This window comes from Dreissena polymorpha, chromosome 15 (genome assembly GCF_020536995.1).
Source record: "Dreissena polymorpha isolate Duluth1 chromosome 15, UMN_Dpol_1.0, whole genome shotgun sequence".
Classification (NCBI taxonomy): domain Eukaryota; kingdom Metazoa; phylum Mollusca; class Bivalvia; order Myida; family Dreissenidae; genus Dreissena; species Dreissena polymorpha.
The window spans coordinates 34,778,558-34,789,113 of NC_068369.1; the positions used below are offsets into that span (position 1 = coordinate 34,778,558).

Consider the following 10,556-nt stretch of genomic DNA (forward strand, 5'->3'; position numbering starts at 1 on the left):
AATTCGTTGTTGTTCATGAATACATCATTTTTTTAAAGTCATTGCTGAAACTATTCAGTAGATGAGATTCTTCTTCGTATTTCTTAAATTTCTTAGATCGCGACCCAGCATTGTAAAAATATTGCAAGACATATAAATTTCCAGAAAGTAAATTTATTTCTACGTTGAATAAGACCGAGATCGTGAAAATCGCTGCACAATTGATGAAGATATGACTGTTCAAAGCGATGCACCCCGTTTTGGGATGATTTTGAGTTGCATACCTTGTTAATATCATAACCACACGCTTATCACCTGTGGTAAACATCTCTGGCAAACGTCATTACTAAAAAAAGTTATTTACAGACCAGTGTTTTATTTAACATTTCGTGAATTGTGCCGGGTCCTTTTGGAATGGGATAAATTTGCATCGTTTTGACTAAAATCGGGAAATAATTATTGTTGTTTTTTTTGCTAAAAAGTGCTTCGAAAATTTTACTAAGGTTTTTGGATATCTTCTATTAATTTTTTTGATCCCATTTGGGACACAGGTGGAAGTAACGTACCCAGGATAGTATTTTTCAGATATATATTTTTTAGGAGCCCAATATATTCAAATAAATATATAAAAGCATGTTTAATGAGAAAAAAATTGACAAAGAGACATGAAAAAAAATCCCCACCCTCTGATTATGGAATCATAACAAGGTCATTAACTAGACTTTATTATAGACCTGTCTTCGCGGGCCGCAAAAATGTCAAAAATAGCTTTAATCCAAAGCATCCCTTGATCCTCCGATGGGCAATTGGACAACCTTTCAAAAAAAGTTAACTTCAAAAATATCTGTCCAGCCGTTACCTCACAGTCGGTCGAAAACCGAGCAATATTTCGAGTCCGTTTGTCAACACGAATAAATCTTCTACAGACTTTCAAACAATATTTTTTAGTTTTTGCCCCTAAATCGATAGCTCCCGTCCTATTCCTTTGAGACAACGAAGCGTTTCAAATAATGCATGCATATGCAACCACTTACCCCTAAAAACTTATTCCAATACAATCAGAATGATAAGTAATTTCCATTTATTCACATTTATTAAAACATCGTTGTTGTTGTTGAATGGATATTTATGTGCCTGGCTCTGTCAGTGTAATTCACTGCTAAGCCGGGTTCAAGAGCGATGGCTACTTTCGTTTTCAAGTAAATCAAATTTAGAGTTAAAACAGTTGTTGCAAAGAAAATATTACATTTTGAAATTAGTTTTAAGGGGTAAGTGGTTGCATATGCATGCATTATTTGACACGCTTCGTTGTTTCAAAGGAATAGGACGCGAGCTATCGATTAAGGGGCAAAAACTCAAAAATATTGTTTGAAAGTCTGTAGAAGATTTATTCGGGTTGACATACGGACTCGAAATATTGCTCGGTTTTTTACCGACTGTGAGTTAACGGCTTGACAGATATTTTTGAAGTTAACTTTTTTTGAAAGGTTGTCCAATTGCCCATAGGAGGATTAATGGATGCTTTTGATTAAAGCTACTTTTGACATTTTTGCGGCCAGCGAAGACAGGTCTATGATAAATTCTAGTTAATGACCTTGTTATGATTCCAATATCAGGGGGTGGGGATTTTTTTTTTCATGGCTCTTTGTCAATTTTTTTCTCATTAAAAATGATTTTATATATTTATTTGAATATATTGGGCTCCTAAAAAAATAAATAAATAAAAATACTATCCAGGGTACGTTACTTCCACCTGTGATTTGGGAAAACTATAACTTACATTGGGAATGGGGTTGATTACCGGACTCGAATTTGAATGAAAAAACAACACTGAAGACAGATACATTACATTACAATTCATTCGAACATGTGAGCATCGTTTGCAGCTAATAAGTTCTTTGCACGCTATGTATTCAGGCGGCGCAACGCAGGTCTACGTCGTTACCTCAACTATGACTGGGAGGACCTAGGCGCGGGTCATATCCGGGTGACTGTGCCCTCGCTCCCTAACGAAGCGCTCGATGTATCAGGTGAGTTGATCAGCAAAACTATATTGTATAGAAATCTGTATATACTGTAAAGAGTTTGGTAGATGTCCAGGGCTTTTTTCCTTTCTTTAGCTATGGCCTTTTTTTAGGCCTCTTCCTCCAAAAGAAAGGCCCCATCCACTCAGAGAATTACATTGTACTTTCAAATGATGCAATTTTCCCAAAATTTCAAGCTTCCTTTGGGAACTTTTTTCCGCTTTTCAGTTTTGTTGGTAATTTGTAACCCAAAAATCCCTTATAGTCTATAGCAATTGGTCATTGTGTTCGTTATAGTATATTTTGTAAATACAGAATTGCGACACCTTAAGGGTTTCGCGGGATGGAATGAGTGGGCAGATCGAATCATATTGCAAACCGAACATGTCTGTGCATTTGATGATAATCTCAATACTCTCAGATATTTTTACGTGGCCGGTCGATTAGCTACCTTAACAAGTAGAACTTCATTTCCCAAGTCATTAATATTAAGAGCAAACAACTGCAGTTTTGCGGACATCCCCGTTCTTATAAAAAAACGCACCCGTGTGGTGGTTTTGAATGTCTAATATAGACTCACATAGCAAGATATGTTCAAATTATGCCACTGTCATCAAAAGCAGCTCTAAAACAGGGTTATCGGGAAGTTCATCTAAGAGCTACAGTTTCTCGCGTAAGCGTTCAATGGTCATCTTGTATAAAAAATATGTCTATGATGTCTTAGTTAAATGTGAAATAAAAGTATAGCCTCGTGATGCGATAAGCAATCTGACGTTCTGGTAAATCACACATTCTCATCATCGTTGCAGCGCCGATCACCAATATCCCCCTCCGTTTTAACATATAACCTCTTCTCTTCAGGTGACAAATATCGCCACTTTCGCTTCTGAAGATGTTCGACTCCGTATCTTCAGGGTACTTTTCGACATCAGACGCAGACTGGCCGACAACGGGAGCCGACGGAGTCGTGTTCATACCGATGTTGTACGCCCTTTACGTCGCCCTGGACGTGGAGCCCGCGTTTTACGACGTCCGAGGCCCGACGTTCCCCTTGGTCGTTAACACCCGATTTAAGTATGTCAAACGAGCATCGCCTTGTTTCGAGAAGACACTTTCTCACGCGACGTCGGGCAAGCTGTTCGCGAAACTTACCGGTATTGACGTAAACGTCGATTACGTCACGAGAAAGCCGACGCCATATCCGGAGTGGTTTCGGAGAAAATAATCTCGGATGTTGATGAGGCGAGGGTAGAATAAACCATTCCAGCAAAGCCCCAAGTTGGTGTATTTACGTCACAGCATATAATTCGTCTTAGCGACACTGATGAAAATCGGCATACACATTATTGTACGTATTTTCGAGCTTGCCTCGATTCGCTGAGTGAAAACATTTTTGCCGGCAATTACGGACGTGGTTTGGACGCATATAACCTTGCCTTAAAGACGATGGAAGTGACCTTTAAGAAGGACAGTAAGTTAGGTGACGTCATAGCCGTGACGTCATGGCAGGACGATTTAAATAGGGACACGTTTTTCTACGAGATTTCCAAATTTACCGATGACGTCATCACGACGTCTATGATGAGATTTAATGAAAGCAAACATTATACAAAGTCATCAATGTTACTTTTACCTCAGCATAGAGTTTAATTAAAAATGATTTATATTTAATACGAGCGCATGTGCTGATTTCACAGGTAAACTTGTTTACCATTACGTGCACACGATTATGTTTTCATGTTTCTCACGACCACTCATAGTTACTGTATACTTAACAAGAGTTGTTAAAAAACATCACGCTCGACTTTTCGAGTGCTTGACAGTATAACGTAAGCCATCATGGGGATTTGTTCATATTCAATATGGTCAAAGTACATTGTAATATAGTCATATTCTAAGTTGAAGAGGACCATAATTGCCACATATTGTTTTAAAGAAAAGGGACATAATAAACGAATCTGAGTTCAGGTATATTTTCCACAATCAATTGACATTTGTTAAGACATAAAACAAACTTATAAGATTATATTTCAAGATATATAACAAAATCTTGGGTGGGATATTTGGAGGGGCTTTCAAAAATAAAGCAATATTAAATAATTATTTATGTTTTATTTCCATGTTTAAAAACAACAAGAGATATGTTTGTCAGAAACACAATGCCCCCTAATGCGCCGCTTTGATTGTTTTTACCTTTGATCTTGAAGGATGACCTTGACCTTTCACAACTCAAAATGTGAGGCTCTATGAGATACACATGAATGACAAATATCAAGTTGCTACCATCAATATTGCAAAAGTTATGACCAAGGCTTAAGTTTTGTGACACATACAATGACAGACACATATAATGACAGACAGACAGACATACAGACTCACAGACAGGTCAAAAACAATATACCCCCGATCATTCGATCCGGGGGCATAAAAATTCTTAGAAAAGAACTTTACAAAATAATTGAATTACAAATGAAACTAACAGAGCATACAGCATATTTGTTATGCATCCCTATCAGACATTTAAACAGTTTTGGATAGATTCATATTAAACAGATAACTTTTAACATTTTGCTACATGAGTGAGTATAAATGATTCACAAGAGTTCTCATATTTGAAAGATTACCGTAAGCAATTTAACCAATTTAAACCTATTTTACCTGTTTTCCAATGATTCCTGAGTTGCACAGTTCATGGACTCACGTTTGTACCTTCAGCTTGAGGAGCTGCCCGTTGCTAGGGAGCAGATCATCAGCATGTAGCAGGAGAACATGGAGGCCATCATCAGCATGAAGACAGACCATGAGAAGTAGGCAACATTTATTGTATTGTTTATATATGAGCCTCATACTGGGAAAACTTGGCTTAACTTTTGTGGGTTAAGTGTCATCTCTGATTAGCCTGTGCAGTCTGCACATGCTAATCAGGAACAACACTTTCGCTTTTATGGAAGTATATTGTACAAAAAATCAAGTTAGGTGGAAAATCTGTCTGTTACGTCTGTGTACACCTCACAGGCTTATCTGACATGACACTTTGCGCACATGCATTAAGTCAAGTTTTTCTAAATTAAGGGTCATATTCTAAAATATGTGAGAAGTTTTTAAGAAGTTCTTACTCCAGACATTCCTTTTTATTGGAAACAGTTTAAAAATTGTATGGAAATAATCTATGATGAACTTTCACTCCGTAAAGTTGTAAAGAGCCGTATAATTGAAAAACTAAGGACCATTGTCTACAAACATAAATTGTTTTACAACTTATTCTAAAAACATAAATTGTTTTCTAAATCATGATTTGTTTCTTATGATATGATCTTATTTGTTGTGCATACACTTTTTTGGACAATAAAATTTATCACGCCTTTCAGAGTCCTTCATGACCGGTGAGTTTGATGAGGAAGTACGACAAGAAAACGAGCCAACAAGCGCCTGTCAATGGATTACGAGGAGCTAATGTGGAAACTGTCAGAATCATTCATCGATACTGACCTGGGAACCATGGAGTTGTACCAGAAAATGGGAATGTTCCCCACCGTAAACCTGACTTAACCTGGCCTTGGTAGCAAGTTCAGCTGGGAACCATGGAGTTGTACCAGAACATGGGAATTTTCCCCACCGTAAACCTGACTTAACCTGGCCTTGGTAGCAAGTTCAGCTGGGAACCATGGAGTTGTACCAGAAAATGGGAATGTTCCCCACCGTTAACCTGACTTAACCTGGCCTTGGTAGCAAGTTCAGAACACCGTCTAGTTCGTTAAGCAGTCCCTCCAAATGTCCTGCCACCAGAAGGACTTTGTCCTCGAGTGCAGACGATCGGGAAGAGAAAATTATTTAATAGACGAAATGAAGCAGAGGGCCACTAGTCCTCTTGCAAAGCAAAGTGTGCAAAACCCACTCACGAAATCGTAGTCATCGGTTGAAGGTTCTCTGTCGAGTTCGCCCTCACGCTCGAATGGTCGTTATGGCACCGCCATGTCCCAGTTCTGGTGTGTTGACATGGAAAAGGACGAGAACCAATCTAAAACAGCAGTCAGCAAGATTCATATAAGTGAATCCAACACAGATAAAGCGTCTCATGGGAAGTCAGTTTCTCATAAAGTAAGTGATAGATTGAGAACTGAGCAAGTTTCTGTTTCAAAAATGGAAACTGATAATTCCAATTACAACAGTGTTAACGGCGATGACCAGACGTCATTTGAGTCTGAACTCGTCAAGTTCAAGAGTGGAGAATCACCACAAAAATCAGAACCAAAGGCTTAACAAGTAATGGGGCCATTGTCGGAGAGTGACCATTTGTTCAACGAAAATGTCTGTGCGATGAATAATAAACATGCCAATGCTGATTCCGATACAAATTATTCTACCTCTTTCATAACATCATTCGACACACTTCGATCTAAAACTCTTTCCTGCCAACCTTAAAATCTGCCAGTAAAGATTGAAGAAGAGAATGACACAGGATCAGCACGACGTAGAGGTCACACAGAAACCACAGTGTGATCTTTTTGTAATGAACAAACTTTTCGTTTAAGTAGTTAAATATTTGTGTTAAAAAGCAATTTACTGCAAAAATTATTATCCTCGCCCTCCGATTTGGGATCCGAACAGTTCACTAGTTGGAATTTTGATTTGACCCTTGGGTGAAAAGCTTCTGCGTTTTAAAAGGGTCGGTCGCGGCCGCGCCATTTCTAATTTTCATTCGTAAGCATCAAATTGTAAGTGGTGGGGGTGTTCTGAAAAATCAAAATTTTGTTTACATGAAAATTATAGGTAATCTTGATTGGAAAAACAACTTTCGAATGTGTGTCAGTCAGTCATTCGTACATTCGGGTGGCGGATCAAATTATTTTGCTTAGTTTTCAATGAAGCTTTATTGCACTTGAATAAATGCATAGAGGTTAAGCACACATTGTAATCTTACAATTTCATATTTTGTATTTGTTTCCTTGTGATTATGTTACATAAGAAAGATTTTTATTTATTTGGCTTCATAACGTTCTATTGATTGTGTGCATAACTACTGACCAGACTGCAGGAGTGCGCAGGCATCTTCACATGATACCTCTTACATAACCTTGGATTGCCTGTCAAACTTGGATGGTCTTTTTTATTTATAAACACAGACTATTTATACTAGTTAATACTCCCAATCACCAAAATGAAGAATTTTATATAATACACATGCTTACCCATCACAGGCCCAAATTATATCCAAAGTTTAGATATGGGGGTTACATGTTGCTTACTGTTGTTAGATAATTTTCCAAATATATCTATCAATCACAAGAAGTTCCCCGTCCCAAAACAAAAAAAGCATGATTTGCAATTTTGAAGTTACGATAAGTCCCATCTACATTGTATTCACCATTGTATTAACAGGAACTTGTAGTTAAAAGTTGTAGACGGCAAACAATCCCTCCTTGGTACTTGTTCTGGAGGAGTAAGCATGAAAGATTATTCAATCCCTCCTTGGTACTTGTTCTGGAGGAGTAAGCATGAAAGATTATTCAATCCCTCCTTGGTACTTGTTCTGGAGGAGTAAGCATGAAAGATTATTCAATCCCTCCTTGGTACTTGTTCTGGAGGAGTAAGCATGAAAGATTATTCAGATTTTCATTTTCAATGGGACCAATATTTTAATTGTTTTATTTCTCTTTAATATATATATTTATATTTATGTGGCATGTTTGATTATTGTTCCAATATAAATTGTACCTAACAGGTGTAATTAAGGTTACAATACCTGTGATGTTATAAGGTTTGTTTTTTGTCGAGCCGTAAGTGTGAGTTTATTTTAAAAAAAAACACTTTATATGAATTACCTGGAAAACTGTGTATAAGGATAATGTCTATGATACAAGTGTCTAGAGTCATTTGTCAAGTTATTTGCCACTTTGATTTAAATATAACCAAGTGGGAATTGAAATCCTAACAACATCTTTTTGTATCTTGTTTATAAAAATCGTGTGTTTCTTTTGTAACATATTTGTAATGCGTAGTAAACTGTAATAGATGGATTGGTATTTCGTGTGAATGTTTCTTTTATCTGTGCTGTCAGTGTCTGTATTGAATATGCCTTATTCACATCCACGAGTGCTTTTGTGTTCCAGTCTATTTTGCATTTTGATTTATGTTCTGTGTTGTTTCAAACTACAAATTGAATATGGTTATACAATTTCTAGTTTAAATTATTTATATTTTGAAGTTTGTGAACAATGGCATTTGTATTGTTTAACTTGAAAATGTATTTAAGTCCCCGTAATATACTATATATATGCAAATAAGTGTTTTCAGTTATTTTCCATCGTAATTGTACGTGTAAATATTTAATGATGGAATATAAGTTGGAACTGCCTTGTTCCACTTTTTGTTAGGCTTACCTGGACAATTGAATGCGCGACATCTATTACGCAGTATTTTGTTGACACAATTTTTGCTCCAGTTGCAAAGCTGCCTATATGACTGCATCTCTACTTGCCTTAACTCTTGTATAAATGCTGTCAGTGAAAGTACAAAATTAAAAACATGGAGAAAAACACATATAATAGATTCTTAAACGTTAAAGGGAACAAAATAAGAATTACATGTTTTGCCTGTTGATATTAAGGATTTTGTATGAACTGAACAATTAGCATAAACTTTTATTTGTTATTCAGGCTGTAATATTTGTTTGCTTTTAGCTTGACTTTCAAAGTAAATGTAAGCTTTCAATCTCACCATGTTGCCAATATCTGATTATTGTGCCCTCTTGTTATGAGAGGGAGGGAAATAGAATAGCCAATGCTCTTCCAGTTGTACCACTTTTTTGTGTCATACGTAACTCAAAAACGTGTGCTAGAGAGATAAATCTTTGCAAATATACTAACTACAATATAAACTAGGCATCTCAATATGTGAGTTCTAATGCGTGTGACATAACCTGAGTTGATGGACCTTGCTCAGAAAATTTGTTTTTTAACTGGCGTTGTGCTGTCAGAAGGCTGTATGCATATTTATCACCATAATTATGAACTTGTGCATCTTCATATTTTCATGAGCAGCTTTTGACACAAGTGATGAAAAATTATATTAAATTTGGTTAACTTGTGTTATGTAAAGCTTACAAATTATTGCTGCTAGAGGACGAAATTGTCAAAACATTTAAACCAACTTGTGAATTTGCACCCCTCCATATTTTGTTTCAGATGTATTACACACAACCAGAGTTGTAGGCCCTTTTTAACCCTTTCCTACACAGAAGAAAAAAGAAATAGGCTATGTGCAAACAGCATAAAACCAGAACAGCCTGTGAGTAACTGGCAGTCAGTTCAGGCTTTATGCTGTTAGCTGCTCATCAGTGCCTATTTGTTGGCAATGAAGTCTTTAACACTTGAATCTAGTAAGAAATGTTTTTAATTACATTTAACAACAAATGCATCAAATACGTATCTCAGTGGTAAAGGGTTAAGGAAAACAAATAACTACATATTAACCAGCGTGCAAACTTGCGGACCTCCGTATTTTGGTTCTTTTTTTCTACAGAATGTGAGTTTTAATTAAGATTAAAGCAGAATGAAAGAGAATCAGGGTCAAGCGCACTCATTTCTAGTTTTTCAAAAGTATTGTACTTGAAAATAACAGAAGTTATAATCATGAAATTTGAATATTACTTCATCATCAACTGGTGCATTAATTTGATTTAAACTAACAGGTAGATGTCTTAAGAAATGTATTAAGGTTTCGTAGATGGGGCTTTATAATTAAGCAACCAGGTTTGAAGTGTGGATAAAGTGTTTGTTATAAAGTTCAACTGAGGCATGTCCTGTGAAACCAGATTTCATTCTAGTGCTCAAAGTGCCATCCTAGATGGCTGTGTGTAGTCTGCAATGGGTTATCTGGTATTACACTTTATGATATAATGTGTTAAAGCTGCTACAAATAAGTTTCTTCTACACCTGAATTGACTGAAGGCATGATGGCAATACCGAAATGGGGAAGACATGCTTGGAAGATAACCGGATTTCCCAACACTTCTAATACATACGTATCTATATGGTTGCCAGGTGTTCAATAAATGTACAGTTGTAATTAATTCAGATTATGCACTTGAGATTTGAAATGAGAATAGTAACCGTTTATTTATTAAGTTTCATTGATTAGAAATCGATGTTGTCAGTTTCTTTTTCAATTTGCATATTGAAGTATATTAAAAGTTGTCCAAAAATGGATTGTTTGAGTTTGCTTTTCCACTATTTTAGTGGGCATTTGAATACAAATTCCTGTTTTGCGTGAATTTGATCGTGGAAAAAATCATAACAGATCGAGTCGTCTTCCTGGATTGGTTTAAGCACATGAAGCATTTTAAGTGTTTATGTTGATAATCTGTGTCGTTGAGCCACATTGGCTTCAAACAAAATGGCCCCGTTAACGCTCGGATTACTTGTACCAAGTGAAGTCAAGTTTACCAAACATTACAAGAATGTTTCTTGTGTAATTGTGTTTAATCACTAATAGTCCAGTCAATCTGTAAGTGTACCCACAACTAATTGCAACAGAAATTATTTTGCGATAATA

General features: G+C 36.4%; 1 protein-coding gene and 1 long non-coding RNA gene across 2 annotated transcripts in view; both read left to right on the top strand.

The window, feature by feature from the left end:
• The window catches only part of LOC127861201 (uncharacterized), a 73,336-nt gene that overhangs the window by 5,479 nt on the left and 57,301 nt on the right, over nt 1–10,556 (top strand). The window contains exon 2 of the mRNA XM_052399611.1: nt 1,897–2,009. The gene's annotated coding sequence lies outside the window, so the exon portion shown is untranslated. The remainder of the gene's footprint in view (nt 1–1,896; nt 2,010–10,556) is intronic.
• On the top strand, nt 4,373–10,206 carry LOC127861214 (uncharacterized). The gene is made up of 2 exons (XR_008040128.1): nt 4,373–4,810; nt 5,372–10,206. It is a non-coding gene; the product is annotated as an uncharacterized LOC127861214 (long non-coding RNA).